General features: G+C 44.8%; 1 long non-coding RNA gene across 1 annotated transcript in view; it reads left to right on the top strand.

The window, feature by feature from the left end:
- Positions 1 to 14,468, top strand: part of LOC124777928 — a 273,328-nt gene that overhangs the window by 258,021 nt on the left and 839 nt on the right. The gene's annotated exons all lie outside the window — the stretch shown is intronic.

The following is a 14,468-nucleotide window of genomic DNA, read 5'->3' as shown; positions in this document are numbered from 1 at the left end:
TCATATTAAAACCTTCTCGCATCCTCGTTTAGGAAAAACTCGGCATCTTGAGTAATAACGTTGCTGTTAGTCCGGTGAAACCTAATCGCCGACGTTCACAATAATTGGATATTTTCAGAACCGGCATCCAACGAATTCTGGAAGATGATCTGCACCTTTGGGACTGTAAAACCCAACTGACAAGAAACGAAGCCAAACGACACGAAAAGCGGCGAGCCTTCTGCCACTGGGTGCTTGCCATACGAACAATGGACAACATTTTCGACAAGTAAATGATGTTCACTGATAAGGCGCACTTCCTGTTGAATGGCTTCACGAACAACCAAAATTGTTCGAATTGGCACGTACAGAACCCTCGAGTATTATAGGGAAGCCATTAGATCCGTATCGAGTGTTTCGGCTTCAGGGCCTAATGGTGTCGTACTTCTTGAGAGATGACATCGGAAATGCTTTAATAGTGGACGGTGACGATTTCGTCTCAAAATGATGGTGCAACATGTCACACACACACACACACACACACACACACACACACACACACACACACGCACACACACACACACACATGTACACACACACTGATAAGCCAAATCATTATGACCCTGCGAAGTTGGATATCGCCTGGTGGCGTTGAGGGCACGTGACGCGGTAACAAAAGTGTGTAAGCGGAGCAGACACGGACGGGGGAAGATATGGGCCGCAAATGGGGAAACCCATAGAGATAAACGATTTTGACCAAGGGCAGATTATTATTAGGCAGGACCTGTGAAGGCCAGTATCTCGAAAACGGCGAAGCTGTTCGAATGTTGACGCGCTAGTATGCTGAGCGCTACGGAAAGAGGCAGAACAGCGAAACTACCACTAGGCGCTAAATGGTTGGACGTTCACGACTCTTCACAGAACGTGGGGCTCGGATGGTTGTCTGCTGTGTAAAATTGGATAGATGGAGATTTGTAGTATCTCTGTCGAAAGAGCACAGTGCTGGTGCTCACACAAGTGTTTCGGAGCACACCGTTCATCGTACATTGTTGAACGTGGAGCTCCGCAGCAGACCACCCCTACGTGTTCATATGTCGACCCAACGACATCGTCAGTTACGGTTGTAGTGGGCACGGGACCATCGGGATTCCACCGCTGATGAATGGAAATGTGTCGACTATTCGGGTGAATCACATTTTTGCTACACTAGGTCTGTGGTCGTCTCCACAAACGGCGTCGCCGAGGTGAAAGGCGGCTCGAAACGTGCTGCGCGCGACGGACGCAGGCTGGTGGGAGCAGCATTATGCTATGGGAGACGTTCTTCTGTGCTTATATCGGACCTGAGGTAATAAACGAAGAGACGCTGACCGCTGCGAACCACTTGCATCCCTTATTGCGTGATGTCTTCCCCGACTGCTATGTCGTCTTTCAGCGCTATAATTGTCCCTGTCTCGGAGCCAGGACCGTGCTACTGTGGTTTGAGGAACATGCACGGATCTCACGTTGATTTCTCGGCGACCACGTGATGTAAATCCTGTGGAATCCACATGGGTCGCTATTGGGCGCCATCATCGCGTACACAAATCAGCGGTCCGTTATTTACCGAATTACATGACCTGTGCGTAGACATCTAGTGCTATACACCTCCACAAAACTACCAACAAACTGTCTGAGCCTGATACGCAGAATGAGTGATGTATTTCGATCCAAAGGCGGACAAACAAGCTATTAAGCAGGTTGTCGTAAAGTTTTGGCTCATCAACGCAGATTGCAACAACCGACTGGTTACGAGAGAGGTATCTTTGTCGCGTGATTTCTCGCAAAGGTTAGGTGAATTAGCTATCCAACTCATGTGAGCTGACACCATGTTATTGATTTCCTCGTAATTACGCCGACGAACCAGACCTCAACGCCGAGATTCGGTCTGTAATTGCAAAAGTGGAATTGCAAGTATCCCCAAAAGTTATGGAAAATATCATCGAGGGAATTAGTGTGTGTCTGCAGAGTCTAGAACGGCATTTGAGTAATATCACATTTCATACATCTCTGCAATAACATGTCAGTTACTTAATTTCATCAGTAAATTTGTACTCATAAGTTACGTCCTTCATGGTGCATCCTCTACTAAGACCAGAAATGCAATACATGACAAATTAGCTTTATACTATAAACCGACTAGTAGGCAGGGTAGAAAAGTGAGAGGAGAGTTTGCGATGATAGAACAGACCAAAAGCTTCCCTTTCTACTCTCCTCTTACATCTTCTCACTGTTACGGCAAGTAATGAGCTCGTACTGAATTGCTCTTATAAATACTCAGCATTAGTTGTGTCGGTCTGATGCCTACACTTCGTACGCCAAAGTTCCCAATACTATTACTATCTTTAAACTGTGAGTCGCAACCAACTGCTGGCGGAAGCAATAGTCAAGACTGGGCCGTTGTCACACAGACTTACACAAAATAGCGCTACACGAAGCAACCGCACCAACCCGATTTTTTAATGTAAGCTTTCAGGGCTCTTCTTTTATCATACCGACTACATATATTTCTTCCGCGCTTTTAACGGTATGAGTCATAAATGATGTATATATATTACCTATGGTTCCATTATACTGCGAAAATTCACAGCAGTGAGTGCATGTGGGAGCGGCTCAAGGGGAAGCTGCGGTATAAAGCGAGGGCTGTCACTAGTAACGAAATGCTAATGGCTGCTGTGAAGTCTCTTCTTACTGAGTTCTTGGAACTGCATTTCCTTATAGCCTTATAGGTCTATGTGGTCATATTTTTGTTGTTTCCGAGAGAAATTTTATTTATCCTCTCTGGTATTATTGAGAAACAAAATATTGTCGTTTTTGTTACGTAGAGAATAATAATATTTACTTGGTCTGTCAGTCTTTTTTCTTTACGATAAATATGTATTTTACTTTAACCGTAGTGTATATCGTAATTCCTGCTCTACATCCACATAGATACACCGCAAGCCACCGTATGGCGCGTCGCGGGAGGTACCCTTTAACACTACTTGTCACCCTCCCCCTGTTCCATTCGCAAATAGAGAGAGGGAAAAAAGACTGTCTGTACGCCTAAGCATGAGCCCTAATTTCTCGTATCTTAACTTCGTGGTCCTTACGCGCGATGTATGTTGGCGGCAAGTAGTATCCTTCGGCAGTCAGCTTCAAACGCCGGTTCTCTAAGTTTTCTCAAAAGTGTTTCTCGAAAAGAATCTCGCCTTCCCTCCAGGGATTCCCATTTGAGTTCCCGATGCATCTCCGTAGCACCTACGTGTTGTTCGAACCTACCAGTAACAGATCTAGCAGCCGGCCTCTGAATTGTTTCGATGTCTTCCTTCAATCCGACGTGGTCCGGATCTCAACACTCGAACAGTACTCAAGAGTACGTCGCCCCAGCGTCCTATATACAGTCTCCTTTGCAAGTGAACCACTCTTTCCTCAAGTTCTCCCAATGAACCGAAGTCGACCATTTGCCTACCCTACCACAGTTTTCACATGCTCATTCCACCTCATATAGCTTTGCAACATTACGCTCAGATATTTATACGACCAGACTGTGTCAAGTAGGATATTAGTAATGCTGTATCCGAATATTATAGGTTTGTTCTTCCTACTCATCCTCGTTAACTAACATTTTTCCACATTTATTTCTAGCTGCTATTCATCATAGCAACTATAATTTTTGTGTAAGTCATCTTGTATCTTCCTACAGTTACTCAACTTCTACACCTTACTGTACACTACGGCATCATCAGCAAACAACCTCAGATTGCTGCCCCCCCCCCCCCTGTCCGACAAATCATTTATGTATATAGAGAACAAAAGCGGTCCTACAGTACTTCCCTGGAGCACTCCTGACGATACCCTTCTCTCTGCTGAACACTCACCGTGGTGGACAACATACTGGGTTCTATTATTTAACAAGTCTTCCAGCCATTCACATGTCTGTGAACTTATTCCGTATGCTCGTAATACTCCAGCTGTAATGCTTCTTTACGACACCCGGTTCGTTTTGTTTCTCATAAACACTTAAATTTCATTTTCTGATAACCATTTCGATTTACTCACGATACACATACTCTAAGACAAATAAACAGAACGACGCACCACGAAGGAATTATCCGAATGGGAGAGAGATCGGTAGATGAGATGTATATGTACAGAAAAACAGATTACGAGTTTTTCGGCTTGGCATTGGTCTATAGTGCTGCTGGATGTCCTAAGGGGTATCGTGCCAAATTCCCTGGAGCGATGGATCGTCAAGATCCCGAGATGGTTGGAGGACCCTGTCCACAATGCTCCAAACATTTTCAATTGCAGAGAGAGTAGGCAACAGTGCTGGTTAAGGCAAGCTCGAAGACAAGCAGTAGAAACTCTCGCCGTGTACAGGCGGACATTATCATGCTGAAATGTAAGCCCAGCATAACTTATGAAGGGAAGCAAAACGGGGTGTAGAATATCGTCGACCTACTGCTGTGCTGTAAGGGTGCAGCGGCTGACAACCAAAGAGGTACTGCTCTGGAAAGAAATGGCCCCCCAGACCGTCACTCTCGGTTGTCGGGCCGCTCGGGGTGCGACTGTCAGGTTGGTATCCCAGCGCTGTCCGGAGCGTCGTCAATCACCCCTTCACTGGTCATCGGGGCTCATCTCGAATGGGACTCATCAGCGAAAGACAATTATACTCAGTTAATGACATTCTAGGCCGAAGACGTGTCTGGAGAGACCAGCGGTGGGATACCAACCTGTCACCGTCCATTTGGCCCGAAAAACATTAGTGATGGTCTGGGGTGCCATTTCATTTCATAGCGGGATCCCTCGGTTGTCATCCACAGCGTCCTTTCGTGACAAGCCATGCTGGGCCTGCCTTGGCCACCTAGGTTGCCGGATCTGTCCCGAATTAAGAACTTTTGGAGCATTATGGGCAGGGCCCTCCAACCTTATTGGGATACTGACGATCTGACCCCCCAATTGTACAGAATCTGGCACGATATCCCTCAGGAGACATCTTTGTCAGTCAGTGTCAAGACGAATAACTGCTTGCGTAAGGGCCAGAGGTGGACCAATCCGTTACTGATTTGCTTAGTTTGTGAAGCTCTTTCTCTTGGATGAGTCTGAGTTTTTATGAAAATTGTATTCATTTGTACATCACATCTACCGATTTCCGTCCCATTCGGGTAATTTCTTTGTGGAGCGTCCATTTTTTGTCTTTGTGTGTACATACAGTAGATATTTGTAACTGCGTATTGCATTCGCCACTTAAGACAGCTAAAGAGTATTTTTCGGTACTAGCGTGTGTGTATTGTGAGCCGCACTACAGCAGTACGGCTTTCTTACGTTGTTCGTTTCGTGTTGCTTCCGATGAACCTCCTTGGGTGTTAACCGTTTCGAGTCACTCTTGATACACACAAGTACATATACGCTATACTATGTATTGCTATTAATGTAAAGTGTATTTTTCGATACTAGCTACGACTTATTTCCGATAAATATTTGATTTGATTGTACTGCGTGCGTGATGCTTGTTACAGCCGTAAAACATGTTTATACGATACTTGAATAGTTTTCTTTACCAGAAATGTTTCTGGTATTTATATGTGATTGCACATAATACACTCCTGGAAATTGAAATAAGAACACCGTGAATTCATTGTCCCAGGAAGGGGAAACTTTATTGACACATTCCTGGGGTCAGATACATCACATGATCACACTGACAGAACCATAGGCACATAGACACAGGAAACAGAGCATGCACAATGTCGGCACTAGTACAGTGTATATCCACCTTTCGCAGCAATGCAGGCTGCTATTCTCCCATGGAGACGATCGTAGAGATGCTGGATGTAGTCCTGTGGAACGGCTTGCCATGCCATTTCCACCTGGCGCCTCAGTTGGACCAGCGTTCGTGCTGGACGTGCAGACCGCGTGAGACGACGCTTCATCCAGTCCCAAACATGCTCAATGGGGGACAGATCCGGAGATCTTGCTGGCCAGGGTAGTTGACTTACACCTTCTAGAGCACGTTGGGTGGCACGGGATACATGCGGACGTGCATTGTCCTGTTGGAACAGCAAGTTCCCTTGCCGGTCTAGGAATGGTAGAACGATGGGTTCGATGACGGTTTGGATGTACCGTGCACTATTCAGTGTCCCCTCGACGATCACCAGTGGTGTACGGCCAGTGTAGGAGATCGCTCCCCACACCATGATGCCGGGTGTTGGCCCTGTGTGCCTCGGTCGTATGCAGTCCTGATTGTGGCGCTCACCTGCACGGCGCCAAACACGCATACGACCATCATTGGCACCAAGGCAGAAGCGACTCTCATCGCTGAAGACGACACGTCTCCATTCGTCCCTCCATTCACGCCTGTCGCGACAACACTGGAGGCGGGCTGCACAATATTGGGGCGTGAGCGGATGACGGCCTAACGGTGTGCGGGACCGTAGCCCAGCTTCATGGAGACGGTTGCGAATGGTCCTCGCCGATACCCCAGGAGCAACAGTGTCCCAAATTTGCTGGGAAGTGGCGGTGCGGTCCCCTACGGCACTGCGTAGGATCCTACGGTCTTGGCGTGCATCCGTGCGTCGCTGCGGTCCGGTCCCAGGTCGACGGGCACGTGCACCTTCCGCCGACCACTGGCGACAACATCGATGTACTGTGGAGACCTCACGCCCCACGTGTTGAGCAATTCGGCGGTACGTCCACCCGGCCTCCCGCATGCCCACTATACGCCCTCGCTCAAAGTCCGTCAACTGCACATACGGTTCACGTCCACGCTGTCGCGGCATGCTACCAGTGTTAAAGACTGCGATGGAGCTCCGTATGCCACGGCAAACTGGCTGACACTGACGACGGCGGTGCACAAATGCTGCGCAGCTAGCGCCATTCGACGGCCAACACCGCGGTTCCTGGTGTGTCCGCTGTGCCGTGCGTGTGATCATTGCTTGTACAGACCTCTCACTGTGTCCGGAGCAAGTATGGTAGGTCTGACACACCGGTGTCAATGTGTTCTTTTTTCCATTTCCAGGAGTGTAGTTGTAATTCGAAATATTTTTTCCAGTTTAGTAAATTCTGGTAATCAGAACCGACTGGGTTGTTTATGTTTCAGAATATCGTCAATCATATAACGTGTGTTGTGTCCATTGTCACGATTTCAATACGTCATTGGTCGAAACTGAAGACGAGTATCGCAGTTCTCTTTACATCTGTGCGAACTAAAAAACGGGATCTGTCAAGCTACAGTTTCGATAATACCAATTCTTCTATTTTGTCAGTTGCATTTGGCCACTATTTTATATCCGTGGTAGCAAGTGATATTGGCGTTACTTAGACTGTGGAAAGATTTGTAACGGCAAAGTGACTGACAGTTACGCCAATTCAAGTGGAAGACACTCGACCACCTACCCTATGTAAACGATTTGGTTGGCTTAGTATGTGTTTACAGGTGCCAAGTTCCAACGATTAGGTAACTGACTTATTGAATAGTGAACTCTGACTGTTGACGAAGTACTCACGTTCAGTATGAAATTGGAACATGCGGGCTGGACCCTGACATGACTCACGCGTGTTACTCTGGAGGACGGTGTGTGTGAATGGGAGAGGGGATTGGGGAGGGGGGGGGGGGCAATACGAAGTGTGGTCGTCAGAGTCATGTTGACAGAGACTCACTTTTAAGTGGCGACCATCACTCATTATTTAAATGCGTTCAGACAGACGCCAAGGCTAAAAGTGTCTGAATATCTCGCTTGTATAATAACCCTTTCATCTATGATTTCCTTGTGGTTTGTTTAGTCCTTTATCATTTTATCAGATATTTTAGCGTCCAGCAGATAATGACGCGGACAAGCAACACTACAGTTCACCCACTCAATAATGTTTCCATAATTATTAAATGGATAGATAGAATAACTAATTAGGTGGAATTAAGTCGACTTGGAAAAAAATTGTGACACAGCTTGACTAAAAGAAGGAATCGATTGATAGGGCACATTCTAAGGCATCAGAGAGTCGTTAATTTCGTAATCGAATTAAGTGTTTGGGGGGGGGGGAGAGGAGGGGAGGGGAGGGGAAGGTAAGAATTGAGGAGGGAGACTACGGCTTGGCTACAGTAAGCAGCTTCCGATGGCTGTAGGTTGCAGTAGTTAAAGATTGATGAGACTTGCAGAAGATAGGTTCGAATGGAGAGGTGCTTCATTCCTGTTTTCAGACTGAAGACCTAAACAACGACGTGTAACGTAATCCAATATTATTCTACTGATATTTTATAAAATATTTACGGACAATTACCTGTGTTGCTTATATATGTGTTTTCTGTTACTGCATTTGGTAAACTTCTTGAGGTCAATGTCGTAATTTAAGTCCTGTTTGTAATCTTCGTCTGTTGTACCTGTTTGGTTTAAGAGGTTACTGTTGCTTTAATCTATTTTAACTACAGTCGTCTCTACTTCATGTCAGTGCGGCAGGCCCATTATTGTTCACTAGTTGATAATGCTGGAGCCACATGAGCTTTTTGCAGACAATGCTGTTGTGTATAGGAATTCTGCAACGCCTGAAGACTGTAGAGAAATGCAGGAACATCTGCATAGCATAGCGTCGACGTAAATAAACGTAATATATTGCACGTGAATCGGTGGAGAAGACATCCATTACTTTTCGATTACGCTGCTCGTGAAAAACACTGGAAACAGTAACAACCGTGAAATATCTGTCAGTAACCGTTCGGGGCATTCTAAAGTATAATGGCCACATACAATTAATTTTAAGGGAGGCAGATGCTAGGCTGAGATTCAGTGGAAGATTCATCCAAGGAAGAAGAGCCTTACAAAACTCTGCTACCTATTTCTGAGTACTCCTTTGTCGATACGACAAAGGAATGATCCAATCCGACATGTCAAAGCCTATCCTGAAATTTTTCGCGCCGTTTCAGTACCTGTATAACAGTCATCTTTCGTAACAAAATTCACGAAATTATCCGCATTATTTCCTATTTCTTCTAGTGTTACCACAATTTTTAACGACATGTGGACGTCATTCGAATGAATGTACAAGAAATTAACCTATAAATAACACACGTGTAGGTCTTCAAGAGAAGTAGGTGACTTCGATTGCATACCACGTTCTTCATATTTTATATTTGCAAGGTTGAAAACATTGATTGTATTCCACTTTACTGTGGAACTCTGGAACCTTAGCAAGCATATGTCAAGAGATCACAAAGAAAATAAACTCAATTTTATACTCTTAGCGATACCACAAAGGCAACTGATAATTATTATGGATATTTAATAAGCTGCAAATTCGTGCAAATAGTAACCGTGAACAACTGGGTCAGAGAAACTATCGACGGAAACAAATTCGCTTTACAAATTACGATCGCGCTCTGCCGTATTATCTGTTTATGTGTATCCATCGCGTTGCATACGCGCCGTCTGCTACAGTTACGGCAGTTGTGTACATGTCTCTAGCCACTTGGCAAGCAAGAAATTTGGGAAATTTCAATATTTTTTAATACTTTCAGTGTGTCTTAGCTTCTAAAATTTTGACATTGTATTACTTTCGGGGTATTACTTCTGTATTTAAAAAAATCATGCGGGTTTCAACATGTCGGATGGAACAGTCCCCTTGTAACAAGTAGGATTAAAGGCAGAGATAGAGAGGATCCAATGAAGAACGGCACGTTTAGTTACGGGATCGTTTACTAAATGTGAGGGCGATAGGAATACGCTAAACAATCTCTGGGTGGCAGTTGGTACAAGAAAGGCGTTTCGTATCATGGAAAAGGTTACTGTTCATATTCCGAGGTCGTAACATTCTAGGAAAAGTTGGTCAACGTATTACTTCCTCCCATGTATGTATTAAGAAAAGTCTACGACGGAAGACTTAGAAATTATACTCCGTACAGAATTTTAACGACAGTTCTTCGCGGGCACCATTCACGAATAACAGATGGGGGCTAATTATAGCGGTTGAAATGCTGTGGCTAGCGAGGAACTGGCAGCGGTAAGGTACCAGCTTTCAAATATCATCTGAAACAAAGTGGTACTGCAAATATTTATGTACTTCTTATCACATCTTCAGTAAATAAATCTAATCAAAAGCACAATACAATTTTAGAATTAGGAATTGAACAATTCCACTTGGGAAAACAAACTACTGAGTAACATCTTCATCACCTGTGTTCCAACAGATTAAATGGTTCAAATGGCTCTGGGCATTATGCGACTTAACTTCTGAGGTCATCAGTCGCCTAGAACTTAGAACTAATTAAACCTAACCAACCGAAGGACATCACACACATCCATGCCCGAGGCAGGATTCGAACCTGCGACCGTAGCGGTCACGCGGTTCTAGACTGAAGCGCCTTTAACCGCACGGCCACACCGGCCGGCTCCAACAGATTAAACAAGCACATATGAACAGATAGAGAGAAAAACATGCATTAGCAGATATTTCATAGCAATAAAACTAACAACAATAGACATTTACTTATCAGCTCAGAACGATGTTCCACTTTTGAAGAAACTTGTAAAACAAATGGAAAACAAAATAGGTGTTTAACTAAAATTTTAAAAATACGCTCCGTTGGCTGTAACAAAAATAATGTTTTAAAGGTGATATACGTAAGCCTGCGTGCCCAAGCCAGCGTAAATAATACTCTTAGCATTGAAAGTGGGCTCGCACCAGAAAACAGCAGTATTTGTAACACGAACAGAGACGATTAGCAGTGTACGTGGCTTCAAATCCCACCAAAAGTGTTTATAAATAAAATTTGAACCATAACGCTCACACGGCTTCAACTAAGACAAGAAACTGATCTTGCCTTTATGCTGAGTACACTTGACAGGGACCGATCCTCATATTCATAAATTACCAAGACAGCACAAAGGTAACAGAAACAAACAAGGGTGAAGTAAAGGTACGTTTATCAATATAACTAACAGCAAACGCCTCTCAACAACAGTGGGGTTAATTGAGCCCTAAATCACACGGCATAAGAAACCCACGGCACAGCCGATAACTCCAAATAGCAGTCATAGTAACAAGGTCATCTTTCACGAGATTCGCGTGTCGTATTTCTCTGGCATGTAACTGACAGATTGACAATACAGACTTTCTCTCAAAGTGCTACTCATTTCTGACAGCTGCGTCGATGTCCCACATAACCCCCAGGAGCTGCACTCGGATTGCTAGCCCAGTGTTGTTGGTGAACAACAGCTGAGACAGAGCTACACCTTTTTATTATTATTTATTTGGCCTTCAGCATGAGAACACTGTTTAACCACTAACAGTTAAAACTAGGATTTCCTTAACTAGCCACGTTATAACTAAACACTGTTTGTTCAGTATCAGATTGGACGGCGTTAAGTCGGCTCAGGAGACTGAGGGACCCTGAGCGGGCCGTTGCTTGGTTGCAGCAAAAGAAAGTGCGCGCGTCAGTAGTATTAGTAGTAGTAGCTTCCGTCACGGACTGTAAAGTGGCTTACAGGATGCAAATGTAAATTTACGAGGGGCGTTCAAAAAGTAGGTTAGGTTAGTGTTGTTTTAACGTCCCGTCGACAACGAGGTCATTAGAGACGGAGCGCAAGCTCGGGTTAGGGAAGGATGGGGAAGGAAACCGGCCGTGCCCTGTCAAAGGAACCATCCCGGCATTTGCCTGAAACGATTTAGGGAAATCACGGAAAACCTAAATCAGGTTGGCTGGAGACGGGACTGAACCGTCGTCCTCCCGAATGCGAGTCCAGTGTGCTAACCACTGCGCCACCCCGCTCGGTTTCAAAAAGTAATGTAAGATTTTTTTTCTGAAAGTAGTTTCGTTGTATTCAGGGTTCCAGTACGTCATGATCTTGTCCACTCTTTTGGCTACGAACTATTTTTGAACATAATCTCCGTTCAATGCGACGCCCGTCCGCTACTTTATTGTGAGGGACTGTATGCCCGCGTGGTCCCACTACTGGTCGACCTCGAAGCCAACGACTTATTGCATCAATAAGCTGCACATCATCCACGTACTGCTTCCGGCGGAGTACATCCTTCGTTGGGCCAAATAGATGAACCTTCGATGCTCTTGATGGTTTTCAGTTAGGCTTGCTCTTCCTGGTTTTCTGTCGGACAGCGAGGAACCCAGCGAGCGCAAACCTTTGAGTACCCGAAATAGTGGACTAGTGTGTCAGCAGTACCAACAGAGACCTCCGGTTATGCAGCGAGGTTGTTGATTGTGATCTGTCGATAACGTCGAATAAGTGTGTCCGCACGTTCCAGCATTGCACGAGTCACAGCTGTGTGCGGGAGGTCTGCACACGGGAGATCTGACAGGTTTGCATGACCTTCCGCTGATGCGAGACGCCTGCCCAACGACTCACGGTGCTTTTGTTCACTGCCAAGTCTCTGCAGACAGCTACGATAACCTGGTTTCCCGCCAAAAGAAAGTCAATGAAAGCTCTGCTTGCAAAGCAGCTCCGTTACAGATGGCATTTTGAGGACTACTTATAACACCGCCACCTATCTGAACTTCATAAAACTATAAGGCTGAAGGGGGAATATTACACGATGTTCCACAACAAATGCCGAATTATTTTAACCAAAAGAAAACTGTGTCTTACTACATACTGAAAGCAAATCGCAGAAAAACTAGCAGCTTATCACGCTGGAACCATATGTAACACTTACAATGCCTCTCGATGTTAATAAACCAAAATAGCTCCCAAATTAGCTCCCATGCCCTCGAAATATAAGTTCAGAAAATATCCCAAGCCACTCTCCTCGAACATATCCGCATCCTCTACACCTCCCGCCGCCTTGATCCCCCTCGCCCCCTGGTTGCTCCTCTCCTCTCCCATCCCTGCCCCCTGCCACGTCTTCACTATTGTGTCCCCCCTACCCTCCATCTCCTTTCCCAAGGTGGCTTCCATCAACACCCCCTCCATTTATCCCTCCTATCAACCTTGATCCTTTCTCCCCCTCCTTTCCTCTGTCCTTTTCCCAGGCTCCCTCTTCCCCCCTCCCATCCTCTTTCTTCCCCACCTCCCCTCTCTCTGCCCCCTTCTCTCCCCCACGTCCTTTTGCATTTCCCTCCTCTGCCTCCCTTCATTCCCTCTCACGTCTGCCCTGCCCCTCACCCCCTTTATTAGTCCTCTCCCTCCTTGTTTACCCCCACCCCTTTTCGTTTTTTTGCTTCCTCCCTCCTTGTTCTTCCCCCTCCTCCACGTTCCCCCCCCCCCCCCCATCTGCCTTTGGCTCAGGAGTGTCATCTTTGTGCCGCCCTTTTCGTGCAGTGTTTTACAGTGCAGTGTTTTACAGTGAGTGTTCCGTGTTCTGTCTTTTGGGAAGTGCTGCGAACGGCCATCATACTGTCGCTGGGTGTGCTTTTTATCTCTTGCGAACAGAAACCAGACTGTCGCCGTGTTTTTTAATTGTGTGTGTACTATGTTACTTGTCTGATTCCTGTGTCTTTTATTAACATTGCCAACCCCTTTTGCTTTCCGTTTTAACTTTCCGCATTTTTTCGCCATTTTACACTTTACGTCACTGTTTTATCGCCTGTTTTTCTTGTTTCTTTTCTTCTTCCGTTTTTGAAATAAAAGTCTGTATGCTGTAGAGCAGCGTACTAAGGAAAAAAAAAACAAGCCGCTCCACAAGTAGTAATTTACGAAATAGAAATAAGAGACAAATAGAGGGAAATCTATAGTAAAAAAATAATGGAAAAAGAAAAGAATTTTAATCATAAATTTTGGAAGCATGGGAAGGGGGAAAAACGATAGAAATGGTTCAATTATTAGTTATTCTTATATATGAGAAAATCAATATTATAGTCACACAACATAGATCTTGAACACCAAAGATAGCGTTTACTAAAGTATAAATAGACATACAATGCAATTATGATACTCCAGTCTCTATCCTCTAGTCCGTTCGAAGTCAATTAGGAGGTACAGCTTTGGGAAGCAACAATAGGAGCTTTATTAAACCAGGGCGCAATAATAAATTGCGACGAGATTGTTTTTTGGGAAGCATTAATTTCAGATCAGAATTAGAACTTTTGTGACATTAGAGGAACGGGGAGGTGATCAATAATCTCTCTGACTTTAACGTCACTTCGTGTGAAGATTTAAATATTTTACGGAATTAACGATTTTTGGACAGATTCGGAATTTGTATTGTGATAGTGGAAAAGCTTTACTTCACGCGACTAGTAATCATAGTTCGTGACAGTTTATGGATATTAGACGGGAACAATCTTTTTATCGAAAGTGACAGAACTTTGTTCAGTATCTCTGATACTGACGGGATTCCAGATTAGATACTTATTGAAAGAACCCCTTTGAATGCGATGGTGTGAATGAACTGATTTATTAATAATTATTGTTAAAAAAAATAACGTGTTAATTTGAAACTGACTACTCGTCTTGAACTTTACTTCGATTTAGGTTCATAAATAATTAGGTTACGTGATTTTCACCAAGAATAAACTGCAGACTAGTAAC

This window comes from Schistocerca piceifrons, chromosome 2, assembly GCF_021461385.2.
Source record: "Schistocerca piceifrons isolate TAMUIC-IGC-003096 chromosome 2, iqSchPice1.1, whole genome shotgun sequence".
NCBI classification, from domain to species: domain Eukaryota; kingdom Metazoa; phylum Arthropoda; class Insecta; order Orthoptera; family Acrididae; genus Schistocerca; species Schistocerca piceifrons.
Note: the sequence above shows the minus strand (reverse complement) of the source record. Positions and strands in the feature narration are given on the sequence as shown.